This window comes from Pseudophryne corroboree, chromosome 1 (genome assembly GCF_028390025.1).
Source record: "Pseudophryne corroboree isolate aPseCor3 chromosome 1, aPseCor3.hap2, whole genome shotgun sequence".
NCBI classification, from domain to species: domain Eukaryota; kingdom Metazoa; phylum Chordata; class Amphibia; order Anura; family Myobatrachidae; genus Pseudophryne; species Pseudophryne corroboree.
This window is the reverse complement of record NC_086444.1, coordinates 93,420,212-93,437,377: the sequence shown is the minus strand read 5'-3', so window position 1 is coordinate 93,437,377 and position 17,166 is coordinate 93,420,212. Positions and strand designations below refer to the sequence as shown.

At 47.1% G+C, this 17,166-nt stretch overlaps 1 protein-coding gene across 2 annotated transcripts in view; it reads left to right on the top strand.

Moving 5' to 3' along the window:
* Positions 1–17,166, top strand: part of OXCT1 (3-oxoacid CoA-transferase 1) — a 335,539-nt gene that overhangs the window by 294,846 nt on the left and 23,527 nt on the right. The window lies entirely within an intron of this gene.

The following is a 17,166-nucleotide window of genomic DNA, read 5'->3' as shown; positions in this document are numbered from 1 at the left end:
TATATATATATATATATATATTTCCAGGACGTCTGGAGTCAGAAAGTCTGACTTTGCTGTTTATATTGTATGCACCCCAAAAGATGGGTGCTCCTGCTTCTAAGCAGACTATTGCTCGTTGGATTTGTAGTACAATTCAGCTTGCACAGTCTGTGGCAGGCCTGCCACAGCCAAAATCTGTCAATGCCCATTCCACAAGGAAGGTGGGCTCATCTTGGGCGGATGCCCGAGGGGGTCTCGGCTTTAAAATTTTGCCGAGCAGCTACGTGGTCAGGGGGGAACACGTTTGTAAAATTCTACAAATTTGATACCCTGGCTGAGGAGGACCTGGAGTTCTCTCATTCGGTGCTGCAGAGTCACCCGCACTCTCCCGCCCGTTTGGGAGCTTTGGTATAATCCCCATGGTCCTGACGGAGTCCCCAGCATCCACTAGGACGTTAGAGAAAATAAGATTTTACTTACCGATAAATCTATTTCTCGTAGTCCGTAGTGGATGCTGGGCGCCCATCCCAAGTGCGGATTGTCTGCATTACTTGTACATAGTTATTGTTACAAAAATCGGGTTATTATTGTTGTGAGCCATCTTTTTTAGAGGCTACTTCATTGTTATCATACTGTTAACTGGGTTCAGATCACAAGTTGTACGGTGTGATTGGTGTGGCTGGTTTGGGTCTTACCCGGGATTCAAGATCCTTCCTTATTGTGTACGCTCGTCCGGGCACAGTACCTAACTGAGGCTTGGAGGAGGGTCATAGGGGGAGGAGCCAGTACACACCATGTGATCCTAAAAGCTTGCTTTTGTGCCCTGTCTCCTGCGGAGCCGCTATTCCCCATGGTCCTGACGGAGTCCCCAGCATCCACTACGGACTACGAGAAATAGATTTATCGGTAAGTAAAATCTTATTTTTTCCATGCCATTTTGTGGAGTGTATCCTGTATTTTTATCATCCATCTTTCCCCCATTTTGTTTGGGGGTTTTGTACAATAAAACATCACATAAATATCCTGCAGCTAAGGGCCATTTACAATGCTCTAAGCTTAGCAAGACCTCTGCTTCAAGGTCAGCCGGTGTTGATCCAGTCGGACAACATCATGGCAGTCACCCACGTAAACAGACAGGGTGGCACAAGAAGCAGGAGGGCAATGGCAGAAGCTGCAGGGATTCTTCGCTGGGCGGAAAATCATGTGATAGCACTGTCAACAGTATTCATTCCGGGAGTGGACAACTGGGAAGCAGACTTCCTCAGCACGACCTCCACCCGGGAGAGTGGGGACTTCACCCAGAAGTCGTCCACATGATTAAAAAACTCGACAGGTATTGCGCCAGGTCAAGAGACCCTCAGGCAATAGTTGTAGACGCTCTGGTAACACCGTGGGTGTACCAGTCAGTGTATGTGTTCCCTCCTCTGCCTCTCATACCCAAGGTACTGAGATTGATAAGATGGAGAGGAGAAAGCACTATATTCGTGGCTCCGGATTGGCCAAGAAGGACTTGGTAACCGGAACTTCAAGAGATGCTCACGGAGGATCCGTGGCCTCTACCTCTAAGAAGGGACCTGCTCCAGCAAGGACCCTGTCTGTTCCAAGACTTATCGCGGCTGCGTTTGACGGCATGCCGGTTGAACACCGGATCCTGAAGGAAAAATAAGAATTTACTTACCGATAATTCTATTTCTCGGAGTCCGTAGTGGATGCTGGGGTTCCTGAAAGGACCATGGGGGATAGCGGCTCCGCAGGAGACAGGGCACAAAAAGTAAAGCTTTAGGATCAGGTGGTGTGCACTGGCTCCTCCCCCTATGACCCTCCTCCAAGCCTCAGTTAGGATACTGTGCCCGGACGAGCGTACACAATAAGGAAGGATTTATGAATCCCGGGTAAGACTCATACCAGCCACACCAATCACACTGTACAACCTGTGATCTGAACCCAGTTAACAGTATGATAACAGCGGAGCCTCTGAAAGATGGCTCACAACAATAATAACCCGATTTTTGTAACTATGTACAAGTATTGCAGATAATCCGCACTTGGGATGGGCGCCCAGCATCCACTACGGACTCCGAGAAATAGAATTATCGGTAAGTAAATTCTTATTTTCTCTATCGTCCTAGTGGATGCTGGGGTTCCTGAAAGGACCATGGGGATTATACCAAAGCTCCCAAACGGGCGGGAGAGTGCGGATGACTCTGCAGCACCGAATGAGAGAACTCCAGGTCCACCTTAGCCAGGTTATCAAATTTGTAGGATTTTACAAACGTGTTTGCCCCTGACTAAATAGCCGCTCGGCAAAGTTGTAAAGCCGAGACCCCTCGGGCAGCCGCCCAAGATGAGCCCACCTTCCTTGTGGAATGGGCATTTACATATTTTGGCTGTGGCAGGCCTGCCACAGAATGTGCAAGCTGAATTGTATTACACATCCAACTAGCAAAAGTCTGCTTAGAAGCAAGAGCACCCAGTTTGTTGGGTGCATACAGGATAACAGCAAGTCAGTTTTCCTGACTCCAGCCGTCCTGGAACCTATATTTTCAGGGCCCTGACCACATCTAGCAACTTGGAGTCCTCCAAGTCCCTAGTAGGCGCAAGACACCACAATAAGCTGGTTCAGGTGAAACACTGACACCACCTTAGGGAGAGAACTGGGGACGAGTCCGCAGCTCTGCCCTGTCCGAATGGACAAACAGATATGGGCTTTTTTGAGAAAAAAACCCACCAATTTGACACTCGCCTGGTCCAGGCCAGGTCCAAGAGCATGTTCACTTTTCATGTGAGATGCTTCAAATCCACAGATTTGACTGGTTTTAAACCAATGTGTTTTGAGGAATCCCAGAACTACGTTGAGATCCCACAGTGCCACTGGAGGCACAAAAGGGGGTTGTATATGCAATACTCCCTTGACAAACTTCTGGACTTCAGGAACTGAAGCCAATTCTTTCTGGAAGAAAAATCGACAGGGCCGAAATTTGAACCTTAATGGACCCCAATTTGAGGCCCATAGACACTCCTGTTTGCAGGAAATGCAGGAATCGACCGAGTTGAAATTTCTTCGTGGGGCCTTCCTGGCCTCACACCACGCAACATATTTTCGCCACATGTGGTGATAATGTTGTGCGGTCACCTCCTTTCTGGCTTTGACCAGGGTAGGAATGACCTCTTCCTGAATGCCTTTTCCCTTAGGATCCGGCGTTCCACCGCCATGCCGTCAAACGCAGCTGCGGTAAGTCTTGGAACAGACATGGTACTTGCTGAAACAAGTCCCTTCTTAGCGGCAGAGGCCATAAGTCCTCTGTGAGCATCTCTTGAAGTTCCGGGTACCAAGTCCTTCTTGGCCAATCCGGAGCCATGAGTATAGTTCTTACTCCTCTACGTCTTATAATTCTCAGTACCTTAGGTATGAAAAGCAGAGGATGGAACACATACACCGACTGGTACACCCACGGTGTTACCAGAACGTCCACAGCTATTGCCTGAGGGTCTCTTAACCTGGCGCAATACCTGTCCCGTTTTTTGTTCAGACGGGACGCCATCATGTCCACCTTTGGTAATTCCCAACGGTTTACAATCATGTGGAAAACTTCCCCATGAAGTTCCCACTCTGCCGGGTGGAGGTCGTGCCTACTGAGGAAGTCTGCTTCCCAGTTTCCATTCCCGGAATGAAACACTGCTGACAGTGCTATCACATGATTTTCCGCCCAGCGAAAAGTCCTTGCAGTTTTTGCCACTGCCCTCCTGCTTCTTGTGCCGCCCTGTCTATTTACGTGGGCGACTGCCGTGATGTTTTATCCCACTGGATCAATACCGGCTGACCTTGAAGCAGAGGTCTTGCTAAGCTTAGAGCATTATAAATTTACCCTTAGCTATATTTATGTGGAGAAAAGTCTCCAGACTTGATCACACTCCCTGGAAATTTTTTCCTTGTGTGACTGCTCCCCAGCCTCTCGGGCTGGCCTCCGTGGTCACCAACATCCAAAACTGAATGCCGAATCTGCGGCCCTCTAGAAGATGAGCACTCTGTAACCACCACAGGAGAGACACCCTTGTCCTTGGATATAGGGTTATCCGCTGATGCATCTGAAGATGCGATCCGGACCATTTGTCCAGCAGATCCCACTGAAAAGTTCTTGCATGAAATCTGCCGACTGGAATTGCTTCGAAGGAAGTCACCATTTTTTTACCATGGCCCTTGTGCAATGATGCACTGATTTTAGGAGGTTCCTGACTAGCTCGGATAACTCCCTGGCTTTCTCTTCCGGGAGAAACACCTTTTTCTGGACTGTGTCCAGAATCATCCCTAAGCACAGGAGACTTGTTGTCGGGATCAGCTGCGATTTTGGAATATTTAGAATCCACCCCTGCTGTTGTAACAGTATCCGAGATAGTGCTACTCCGACCTCCAACTGTTCCCTGGACTTTGCCCTTATCAGGAGATCGTCCAAGTAAGGGATAATTAAGACGCCTTTTCTTCGAAGAAGAACCATCATTTCGGCCATTACCTTGGTAAAGACCCGGGGTGCCGTGGACAATCCAAACGGCAGCGTCTGAAACTGATAGTGACAGTTCTGTACCACGAACCTGAGGTACCCTTAGTGATAAGGGCAAATTTGGGACATGGAGGTAAGCATCCCTGATGTCTCGGGACACCATATAGTCCCCTTCTTCCCGGTTCGTTATCACTGCTCTGAGTGACTCCATCTTGATTTGAACCTTTGTAAGTGTTCAAATTTTTTTAGATTTAGAATAGGTCTCACCTAGCCTTCTGGCTTCAGTACCACAATATAGTGTGGAATAATACCCCTTTTCTTGTTGTAGGAGGGGTAATTTAATTATCACCTGCTGGGAATACAGCTCGTGAATTGTTTCCCATACTGCCTCCTTGTCGGAGGGAGACCTTGGTAAAGCAGACTTCAGGAGCCTGCGCAGGGGAAACGTCTCGACATTCCAATCTGTACCCCTGGGATACTACTTGTAGGATCCAGGGGTCCTGTACGGTCTCAGCGTCATGCTGAGAGCTTGTCAGAAGCGGTGGAACGCTTCTGTTCCTGGGAATGGGCTGCCTGCTGCAGTCTTCTTCCCTTTCCTCTATCCCTGGGCAGATATGACTCTTATAGGGACGAAAGGACTGAAGCTGAAAAGACGGTGTCTTTTTCTGCAGAGATGTGACTTAGGGTAAAAAACGGTGGATTTTCCAGCAGTTGCCGTGGCCACCAGGTCCGATGGACCGACCCCAAATAACTCCTCTTCCTTTATACGGCAATACACCTTTGTGCCGTTTGGAATCTGCATCACCTGACCACTGTCGTGTCCATAAACATCTTCTGGCAGATATGGACATCGCACTTACTCTTGATGCCAGAGTGCAAATATCCCTCTGTGCATCTCGCATATATAGAAATGCATCCTTTAAATGCTCTATAGTCAATAAAATACTGTCCCTGTCAAGGGTATCAATATTTTTAGTCAGGGAATCCGACCAAGCCACCCCAGCTCTGCACATCCAGGCTGAGGCGATCGCTGGTCGCAGTATAACACCAGTATGTGTGTATATACTTTTTATGATATTTTCCAGCCTCCTGTCAGCTGGCTCCTTGAGGACGGCCCTATCTATAGACGGTACCGCCACTTGTTCTGATAAGCGTGTGAGCGCCTTATCCACCCTAAGGGGTGTTTCCCAACGCGCCCTAACTTCTGGCGGGAAAGGGTATACCGCCCATATTTTCTATCGGGGGGAACCCACGCATCATCACACACTTCATTTAATTTATCTGATTCAGGAAAAACTACGGTAGTTTTTTCACATCCCACATAATACCCTCTTTTGTGGTACTTGTAGTATCAGAAATATGTAACACCTCCTTCATTGCCCTTAACGTGTGGCCCTAATAAGGAATACGTTTGTTTATTCACCGTCGACACTGGATTCAGTGTCCCTGTCTGTGTCTGTGTCGACCGACTAAAGTAAACGGGCGTTTTAAAACCCCTGACGGTGTTTTTGAGACGTCTGGACCGGTACTAATTGTTTGTCGGCCGTCTCATGTCGTCAACCGACCTTGCCGCGTGTTGACATTATCACGTAATTCCCTAAATAAGCCATCCATTCCGGTGTCGACTCCCTAGAGAGTGACATCACCATTACAGGCAATTGCTCCGCCTCCTCACCAACATCGTCCTCATACATGTCGACACACACGTACCGACACACAGCACACACACAGGGAATGCTCTGATAGAGGACAGGACCTACTAGCCCTTTGGAGAGACAGAGGGAGAGTTTGCCAGCACACACCAAAAACGCTATAATTATATAGGGACAACCTTATATAAGTGTTTTCCCTTATAGCATCTTTTTTATATATTTCTAACGCCAAATTAGTGCCCGCCCTCTCTGTTTTAACCCTGTTTCTGTAGTGCAGTGCAGGGGAGAGCCTGGGAGCCTTCCCTCCAGCCTTTCTGTGGTGGAAAATGGCGCTGTGTGCTGAGGAGATAGGCCCCGCCCCTTTTTCGGCGGCCTCGTCTCCCGCTCTTAACGGATTCTGGCAGGGGTTAAATATCTCCATATAGCCCCCGGAGGCTATATGTGAGGTATTTTTAGCCAAAAATAGGTTTTCATTGCCTCCCAGGGCGCCCCCCTTCCAGCGCCCTGCACCCTCAGTGACTGCCGTGTGAAGTGTGCTGAGAGGAAATGGCGCACAGCTGCAGTGCTGTGCGCTACCTTAAGAAGACTGAGGAGTCTTCATGCCGCCGATTCTGGACCTTCTTCTTGTTTCAGCATCTGCAAGGGGGCCGGCGGCGAGGCTCCGGTGACCATCCAGGCTGTACCTGTGATCGTCCCTCTGGAGCTAATGTCCAGTAGCCAAAGAAGCCAATCCATCCTGCACGCAGGTGAGTTCACTTCTTCTCCCCTAAGTCCCTCGATGCAGTGATCCTGTTGCCAGCAGGACTCACTGTAAAATAAAAAACCTAAGCTAAACTTTTCTAAGCAGCTCTTTAGGAGAGCCACCTAGATTGCACCCTTCTCGGCCGGGCACAAAAATCTAACTGAGGCTTGGAGGAGGGTCATAGGGGGAGGAGCCAGTGCACACCACCTGATCCTAAAGCTTTACTTTTTGTGCCCTGTCTCCTGCGGAGACGCTATCCCCCATGGTCCTTTCAGGAACCCCAGCATCCACTAGGACGATAGAGAAAAAGGCATTCCGGATGAAGTCATCCATATCCTGATCTAAAGCCAGGAAGGATGTAACCGCAAAAACATTATCACCGCAATTGGCGTAAATATGTTGCGTAGTGCGAGGCCAGTAAGGCCCGACGGAGGAAATTCAACTGGGTCGATTCCTACATTTCCTGCAAACAGGAGTGTCTATGGGCCTGAAATTGGGGTCCATTAAGGTTCAGATTTCGGCCCTGTCAATTTTCTTCCAAAAAAGAACTAGCTTCAGTCCCTGAAGTTTAGACGTTTGTAAAAGGGGTACTGCATATACAGCCTCCTTTTGTGCCTCCAGTGGCAAATTTGGGATCTCAATGTAGTTTGGGTTCCAAAAGTCACATTGGTTTGAACCACTTAAATCTGTGGAGTTAAAATATCTCACATGGAAAGTGGTCATGCTGTTGGCCCTGGCCTGGGCCAGGCGCGTGTCAGAATTGGCGGCTTTATCCTGTAAAAGCCCTTATCTGATTTTCCATTCGGACAGGGCGGAATTGAGGACTCGTCCTCAGTTTCTCCCTAAGGTGGTTCCAGCGTTTTCACCTGAACCAACCTATTGTGGTGCCTGCGGCTACTAGGGACTTGGAGGAATCCAAGTTGCTGGATGTTGTCAGGGCCCTGAAAATATTCCAGGACGGCTGGAGTCAGGAAATCTGACTCGCTGTTTATCCTGTATGCACCCAACAAGCTGGGTGCTCCTGCTTCTAAGCAGACGATTGCTCGTTGGATTTGTAGTACAATTCAGCTTGCACATTCTGTGGCAGGCCTGCCACAGCTAAAATCTGTAAAAGCCCGTTCCACAATGAAAGTGGGCTCATCTTGGGCGGCTGCCCGAGGGGTCTCGGCTTTACAACTTTGCCGAGCAGCTACTTGGTCAGGGGCAAACACGTTTGCTAAATTCTACAAATTTGATACCCTGGCTGGGAGGACCTGGAGTTCTCTCATTCGGTGCTGCAGAGTCATCCGCACTCTCCCGCCCGTTTGGGAGCTTTGGTATAATCCCCATGGTCCTTACGGAGTCCCCAGCATCCACTTAGGACGTTAGAGAAAATAAGAATTTACTTACCGATAATTCTATTTCTCATAGTCCGTAGTGGATGCTGGGCGCCCATCCCAAGTGCGGATTGTCTGCAATACTTGTACATAGTTATTGTTACAAAAATCGGGTTATTATTGTTGGGAGCCATCTTTTCAGAGGCTCCTCTGTTATCATACTGTTAACTGGGTTCAGATCACAAGTTATACGGTGTGATTGGTGTGGCTGGTATGAGTCTTACCCGGGATTCAAAATCCTTCCTTATTGTGTACGCTCGTCCGGGCACAGTATCCTAACTGAGGCTTGGAGGAGGGTCATAGGGGGAGGAGCCAGTGCACACCAGTTAGTCCTAAAGCTTTCTTTAGATGTGCCCAGTCTCCTGCGGAGCCGCTATTCCCCATGGTCCTTACGGAGTCCCCAGCATCCACTACGGACTATGAGAAATAGAATTATCGGTAAGTAAATTCTTATTTTACTAAGGTCCCGATTTTGACCGAGATGCCGTTTTTTCATCAAAGTGTCATCTCGGTAATTTACTAAGCAAAAATCACGGCAGTGATGAGGGCATTCGTAATATTTTGGAAGTCCTAGGAAAAAATCACGAATCAATACACCATCGGTCAAATACGCCTGCAATTTGCTAGAAATCGGGAATTTACTAAAAAGTGCAAAACACAAACACTTCCGACAATAGCCAAACACTGCCGTGATAAAATACAAATCGTGAAAAAGTGCTAAAAAAAAAACAGACCTGCTTTTTTATCCCGTGTTTGTATAGGCATGCACGGATCCATGAGATCCGTGCATGTTTTTCAGTGGGAAGGGGGGTGAAATGTTCAAAATTTACAGAAAAAAAATTGCGTGGGGTCCCCCCTCCTAAGGCAAACCAGCCTCGGGCTCCTTGAGCCGATCCTGGTTGCAGAAATATGGGGAAAAAATGGACAGGGGTTCCCCCATATTTAAGCAACCAGCATCGGGCTCTGCGCCTAATCCTGGTTCCAAAAATACGGGGGACAAAAAGAGTAGGGGTCCCCCGTATTTTTGAAACCAGCACCGGGCTCCACTAGCTGGACAGATAATGCCACAGCCGGGGGTCACTTTTATACAGTGCCTTGCGGCCGTGGCATCAAATATCCAACTAGTCACCCCTGGCCGGGGTACCCTGGGGGAGTGGGGACCCCTTCAATCAAGGGGTCCCCCCCCCAGCCACCCAAGGGACAGGGGTGAAGCCCGAGGCTGTCCCCCCATCCAATGGGCTGCGGATGGGGGGCTGATAGCCTTTGTGAAAAGTGTTTGATATTGTTTTTAGTAGCAGTACTACAAGTCCCAGCAAGCCTCCCCCGCAAGCTGGTACTTGGAGAACCACAAGTACCAGCATGCGGCGGAAAAACGGGCCCGCTGGTACCTGTAGTACTACTACTAAAAAAATACCCCAATAAAGACATCACACACACACACCTTGAAAGTATAACTTTAATACATCCATCCACACCTCCATATACACATACTTACCTTATGTTCCCACGCAGGTCGGTTGACCGAAAGTGACCTCACCGCTGACCTGAAAGTTCCCACCATTGGTTACAATGGAGCGCATAGGCGCTACATTGTAACACTGCCGTGTGCTGCCTGTCATACAGTACAGGAGCACACAGCCGATCAGGAGGGTGCTACAACGTGGCGCTCCCTGATTGTCTGAAGAAACCCACTTAGACATCAGTCAGAGTGGGTTTCTGGCATTCGGGGAAAGGGGGCCCATGTGAAAACATGGGTCCCCTTTCAGTTCGTGGTCGGGTATCCGTTTTTTTATTTTTTCAAGTACGTGGATTACAAAAGGATTTCAAGCAGAGGAGTCTAACACACTGGATTATGTGAGTATAATTTTTTCTACAGGTACACCATGGATTCTACTGGAGAAGAGGACCGACCTGCGTGGGAACATAAGGTAAGTATGTGTATATGGAGGTGTGGATGGATGTATTAAAGTTATACTTTCAAGGTGTGTGTGTGATGTCTTTATTGGGGTATTTTTTTAGTAGTAGTACTACAGGTACCAGCGGGCCCGTTTTTCCGCCGCATGCTGGTACCAGCTTGCGGGGGAGGCTTGCTGGGACTTGTAGTACTGCTACTAAAAACAATATCAAACACTTTTCACAAAGGCTATCAGCCCCCCATCCGCAGCCCATTGGATGGGGGGGACAGCCTCGGGCTTCACCCCTGGCCCTTGGGTGGCTGGGGGGGGGGACCCCTTGATTGAAAGGGTCCCCACTCCCCCAGGGTACCCCTGCCAGGGGTGACTAGTTGGATATTTGATGCCACGGCCGCAAGGCACTGTATAAAAGTGACCCCCGGCTGTGGCATTATCTGTCCAGCTAGTGGAGCCCGGTGCTGGTTTCAAAAATACGGGGGACCCCTACTCTTTTTGTCCCCCGTATTTTTGGAACCAGGACCAGGCGCAGAGCCCGATGCTGGTTGCTTAAATATGGGGGAACCCCTGTCCATTTTTTCCCCATATTTCTGCAACCAGGATCGGCTCAAAGAGCCCGAGGCTGGTTTGCCTTAGGAGGGGGGACACCACGCAATTTTTTTTTAACATTTTAACTTTATTTTTTTGTTAAACAAAGTGCACAATGAAGTCCAGCACGGATCTCTCAGATCCGGCCGAGATTCATTGTATTAAAGTCGGCAGTGTTTTACAAGTCACTCACGTAAAACACTGCCAAAAAAAACGAATGACATCGACATCGGGAAAACCCGAAAATGCAGAATACGGCAGCTTAGTAAATTAGTCGTAATTAATTCAAAAAGTTGCATATTTACACTTTCGATGTCATTCGTGATTGAACTTTGACCTCAAACGGGAAAACACGAATCTTAGTAAATTTACCCCTGAGATTGCACACTGTAGAGCACATAATGACATGAAAGTGATGAGATAGAGGACATAAGAATCAATTGCTCCAGGGTAATTTAGATCAAAGAAATTCTAATTATATTGGGGCAGCAAGTGACCAGATATCACATAGAGCCAGATAATGTACTGCTCCAGTAAATGGATTGGAATAGTGAACATTTAAGTGAGGTATTAATGAGATCAGGAAAGTGGGAGCAGAGTACGCCACTGAGAACAGTAACGATGACAGAATGAATAGCTTTCTAGTACAGCAAGCGGCAGTTCTCACTTAACCCTTGGATAATTATGAAAATTAGGGACAATTGATAGCCAGGAAATCATGACAGGCTTATCGGAGAACGCAGCTTGCTCTTTTTTTAAAATATATTTCTCACAAGCTAAACTTGTAAGCCTTCAGCTGGCGCTACATTATATTACGCCTCATAATACCGGTTTATTCAGCACAAGTTATGGTAAAGTTTACAAAATTTTAAATTTTAAAATGTGCTATCTACTGTATATTAAAATTATTTAATAAAGCTACAATATTATGTACATCAGGGGGTACAGTACGCTGTTTTTTAAGTTACAGTACACTTGAGAACCGTGTATAGCACCAGTTTGGCCGCCACTTGTATAACCAAATCAGGAATAGCAAAACCTAGTAAGGAAGAAGATAATTACCCTGACTCTGATCTTCCCGACCAGTGGTGGAACTTGTGAGTGGCTGGCCCAAGTGCAAAAATTTAATTTGCCCCCCCCTCCACCTCGAACCCAAGTCCACAATATGCTATATGGCAGTGGGTGACAAGGAGAGGCAAAGGGTGATGGCGTAAGGCAAGGGGAGGCAAAGGGTGACAACAGAAGACAAGGGGAGGCAGAGGGTTACAGCGGAATGCAGAGGGAGGCAGAGGGTGATGGGGAGGAAGTGGGTGATAAGGGGAGGTGACAGGGAGAGACAGTGGGTGACAGGGGTACAAGCACAATCTCCTGTGTGGCTGTGATCATCAGTTCTGATTGATTGCAGAATTGCTCTATCAGTCTGGCACACACAATGTTAGTCCTGCCTCCCAAAGGTAAGGGCAGGTCCCTCAGGCCGTGGGGCCCACCCTGCTCTCTACACTGGGCCATTCATCCGACATTGCTCAAAATAGTCTGCGGGGGGGCCAAGGGATTGCAGGTCTGGGCAGCAGTGAGTGCCTTAGTCCTCAGGGGCCCCGGTGCAATGCACCTGCTGCACCAATAGTAGTTCCGCCTCTGTTCCCGACACTGTAATGTAGGAGCTTATAATCACTCACCCTTAATTAGCTCTGTACACTTTCCAGTAAATAATATCTATTTTGGTCATGAACTTACATATTGTAAACTAAATAGGGGGGAAATATACATTTATTTACCCTGCATAAGTAATACCTATTATGGAAAGTGAATGTTCTTTTGCAGTTTGACAGCAATCAGTGATATTTTCTATTTATCCCAGGGAATAGTGCCCATTTTATGAATACTTTTTCTATAGCATATGCTAACAGCTTTCCAGCCGCGGAGGGCAGACCTGCTACTAATAACACAGTAAATAATCACAAAGGAAAATGAACCCAGATCTAAACACAAAGTCTGAGGCTTCAGTATTTAATGGTTTGTGCCTGAATAGCTAAACAGAGATGGATATGTTATTTAGGTACAGCCACAGCCGTTGCTAAGGAAACTGTTCATTTTCAGAATGCCTGTCTTGTATCTTTGCATCCCGTAATCTAGTTTAAGGCAATATGTGACAAAAGTGCATGGTAGAATTTAATAATTGTATTGCATTGTACTCTGCTTTATTTTAACGTGTGTTCCATATTTAGCTTTTAAGCGCTGGAGGCTCTGTTTTCTATGTCCTCAATCTGTTAATATTCTGCTTGGTAAGCACCCATTCAAATCCGTAACACTCATTTAAAGTCTTGTCAACGTAATTTTTTTATTTTATTTTTTTGCATTCTCTGCAATTTGGCATTGTAAGTTTTTATTTGCCCTTTGTTATTTTGATCAGTTTTTGACCTACCTTTTCTGGGCTCCCCAAGAGCTGCCAGTCCTGTTTTGGACATCAACAGCAAGTTGGAGTTCACGCATCCGGCCACATCACTGTAAGAAATGTGGTTTAGGGAAAAAAATAAATCCCTCTCCCAAAATGCTTTGCAGCAGAACTTGCACTACTAGAATTCTAGATCATTTAGTATGTGGAACAGTGGTTTCCACACTCTGTCCTCAAGGACCCCAACAGTTCATGTTTTCCAGGTCTCCTCACAGAATCTCAAGTGAAATAATTAGCTCCACCTGTGGATCTTTTTAAATGTCTCAGTGAGTAATGAATACACCTGGACACCTACAAGGTAACCTGGAAAACATGAACTGATGTGGAGTGTCTTATATTCTGCACATCTTTCCTTCAGTTATACAGCAGAAGGCATTCCAACAAACGGAGTCCCTTTTTAATACTTTCTTTATTAGGGAGACAGTGTGGTTAGCAGATTTTTTGATGGGAAGTAAAGTAGAATGCCCAGGAAATATAATATAAAATAACTAATCAGCCCTTATAAATTCAATATCTAAAATTCCCTCCCCCCTTTAATTACACTTTTTCTGCCCTATTGCAATATGAGGGGGGAGTTATTTATTTGTACAGTATGCACTAGTTACAGGTGTAATAAGTGATTAATACAACTATAGTTTTATTAGAACAACCAAATTGCAGGGATGGATATTAAGAATGGAATCCAATTTAATTCCTTCAGAATTTTTATTGTTTCTTTGCGTTGTTTATTAACCCTCCGTCAGGCGCACCTCTGCGACTCCCGGGTTCAGGAGCAGTGCGCCTGACAGGTCCTTCTTAGAAAATCGTCATTAGCACCTAATTAACTCAATTCTAATGCTCTTAAAGTGATCACTGACCTTCATTAGGACGTACAAAGAAAGAAGTCATCTCAGCAGAAAATCTGAAGCAATAAAGAGAAAACAGGAACATGAGTATAAGTTTGGGCGCAGCGTGCCTGAGAGGCCGCCCTGGAGAAACCTACATATTTCCGCAAAATATTCACAACCTTTATAATTTTCATTCATAAAATGAGCAAAATAAACAATAGATGAAAATAAAAGGAAAAACGAACCTTCAAAAGTCGTTGGAGTTTGGGTGCAGTGTGCCTGAGAGGCCAGGAGGGTCACTACTGCACTCCACGCAGGCGGCGGGAAAACTGACTAGGGGGAGGGGGGGGGGGTGTTTCAAGCAGCATCAAGAGATAGGAAGGTACTAGGAGGGACAGGCCCCTGCGCCCCCTTGGGGCGGAGAGGGGAGCGAGCACAGCTTTGTGGCGCCTGTCAGGCAGTAAACTAAATAACAATAAAAGTAAATTTTTTATGTATTTTTCACATGTATGAGTAGTGTACTCTAAAAGGTGTTGTCTTTGTGTTTTCTGTGATCTATACGCAAAACCAAAAAAAAGTATTTTGTATCTTAATTTCTCTACACAAATTTTGATGGACAGTTATTATCACCTCGTTATGGCTAATTGAAGCCATTTTTTTCTACTATTAGACATATAGATGAAATATGTCTAAATGAAGAGACGTGTATATAAATGTCCTGTGTATGCATTCGCTTTTAGATTCAAGATTAGGGTGTTTTTAAGCATCTTCTGTGTCTTGGAAATAATCGATAACACAGGAGTTTAGCAAATGCCAGCAAACAATTGTTATTAAGGTCAAATACTTCTAGATACACACTGCTGGTGACGGAGGCAATGAAAGCTATCACCAACCCTTTTCCCAAATTGTTTGATTGTACAGTAAATACACTTATGAAATTAATTATATATGTGGTACCTACAGCTGTGACATTCGCACCCGCGATCCACAGAAAATGCACTAAGTGATCATGGGTGTGACTATACGCACCTTGTCATAGTAATAATACTGTACTTTGCATTTCCTTAAAATAGCCTTAGGGGGCACACACACAATGCGACTCTGCTGGCTCTCAACCCAGCTCCAGTTTCTGACCCCCCCCCCACACACACACACACACACACACACACAACCCAGCAAAACTGATCCGCATCTCCCCTGTCCCTTCCCTCTATTTCTCCTGTGCACTCTGGAATGCCAGATCAATCTGCAACAAACTGCCCTCTGTCCACAACCTCCTTATCTCCCACTCTCTTAACTTTCTCGCCATCACTGAAACCGGGCTCTAGTCTTCTGACTCCACCTTTCCTGCAGCCCTCTACTGTGGGGGCAGCTGGTGGAGTGGGCATCCTACTCTCCCCAAACTGCACCTTTTGCATCATCCCACCCAAACTCTCCGTCATATTCTCCACCTTTGAGGTTCACTCTCTCCGCCTCTTCTCACCCATTCACCTTCATGTGGCGGTCATCTACCAACACCCCCCCCCCCCCTTTGTGCAGCTACTCCTCCCATTTCCTCAATAACTTCGCTGCTTGCCCTCCCCAATTTATTTCCTCTGAGCTCCCCTCTATCATTCTCAGTGACTTTAACATCCCTATTGACATTGATAAACCAGCGTCCACTAATAATCTCACCATCCCTTCCTCTCAATGATACTCTACCCCCACTGACCATCTCAGTCACTCCCTTGACCTTGTCATTACCCAACGGTGTGATCCATCCTACTTCTCCAGCTCTCCCTTCCTCCTCTCTGACCACCGTTTACTTTCATTTACCCTCTCATTTCCTCCTCTCTTCCCACTGTCACCAGACGCAATCTCGGGTCTCTAGACACCGTTGTTCTATACTCCCTTGACACTTTCCTTTCTCCTCTATCCACCATGACCAGCCCCATCCAGGGGCCTCCTTCTATAACTCCACCCTCACCTCTGCACTTGATTCTGTGTCCCTCCACCGTTCTAAACCCCAACCCTGGCACTCCAAACTGACCAGATTTCTGCAAACCTGCTCATGCACTGCTGAGCGCCTCCAGAGGAAATCTCGCTCTCTGACGTACTTCCTCCATTTCAAGTTTATTTTCTCTTCCTACAGCTCTGCACTCTCCCTTGCCAAGCTATCCTTTTTCCAATCACTCATCTTTTCTTAGTCCTCCAATCTGTCTTTGAAACTTTCAACACTCTTCTTCCCCCACCCTCCCTGCTCCCTTCCCACCCTTCCTCACTGCCACTGACTTTGCCTCCTTCTTCTCCTCAAAAATTGAGGCAATCCGACCCAAAATTTCTTCCTGTCTACCCTCAGTAGCTCCGCCGACCCCCACCTTCCTCTCCCTCCTGCTATCCCACCTTGTGCTCCTTCCGCCCCACCACAGACAAGGAAGTCCACTCTCTCATCTTATCCCCCCCCCCCCCACCTGCCCTCTGGATCCCCTGCTCTCCCTCTCCCCCACTGCCTGCTCCCAATTTGCTCACCTCTTCAACCTATCACTTGATACCTGCATCTTTCCCTTACCATTCAAACATGCTCTTGTCTCACCTATTCTTAAAAAACAATCTTGACCCTTCCTCACACACTAACTACCACCCCATCTCTCTCCTACCATATGCCTCCAAACTACTTGAGCAGCTTGTATACAGCCGTCTCACCAGCTACCTCTCTGGCAACTGCATTCTTGATCCTGGTCAATCTGGCTTTCGCCCACTCCACTCATCTGAAACTACCCTGGTCAAAGCCACCAATGACCTGCTTTTGGCCAAATCCAGGGGTCACTTCTCTCTGCTCATAATCCTGGATCTCTCTGCTGCCTTCCACACTGGAAACTGCATCCCATGTGCAAAACCAGGATTTTTCCTGTGCTGCCCCCCTTCACTGGAATGAGCTTCCTTGCTCTATTAGACTTTCCCCGACCTTGCAACGGGCACTGAAAACTCACCTGTTCATCAAAGCGCGCCCTTCTGCATAACCTAGTCTCGAAGCCCCTCTCCCAACCCCTTGCCTCATGCCTTGGCCATCTCAGCCTCGCTTACTTCCTGCCATCAGGCCACCTTCCGCCTTATGCCACCTTTGTGTTTCCCCCCCCTCCCCCTAGATTGTAAACTCATTGG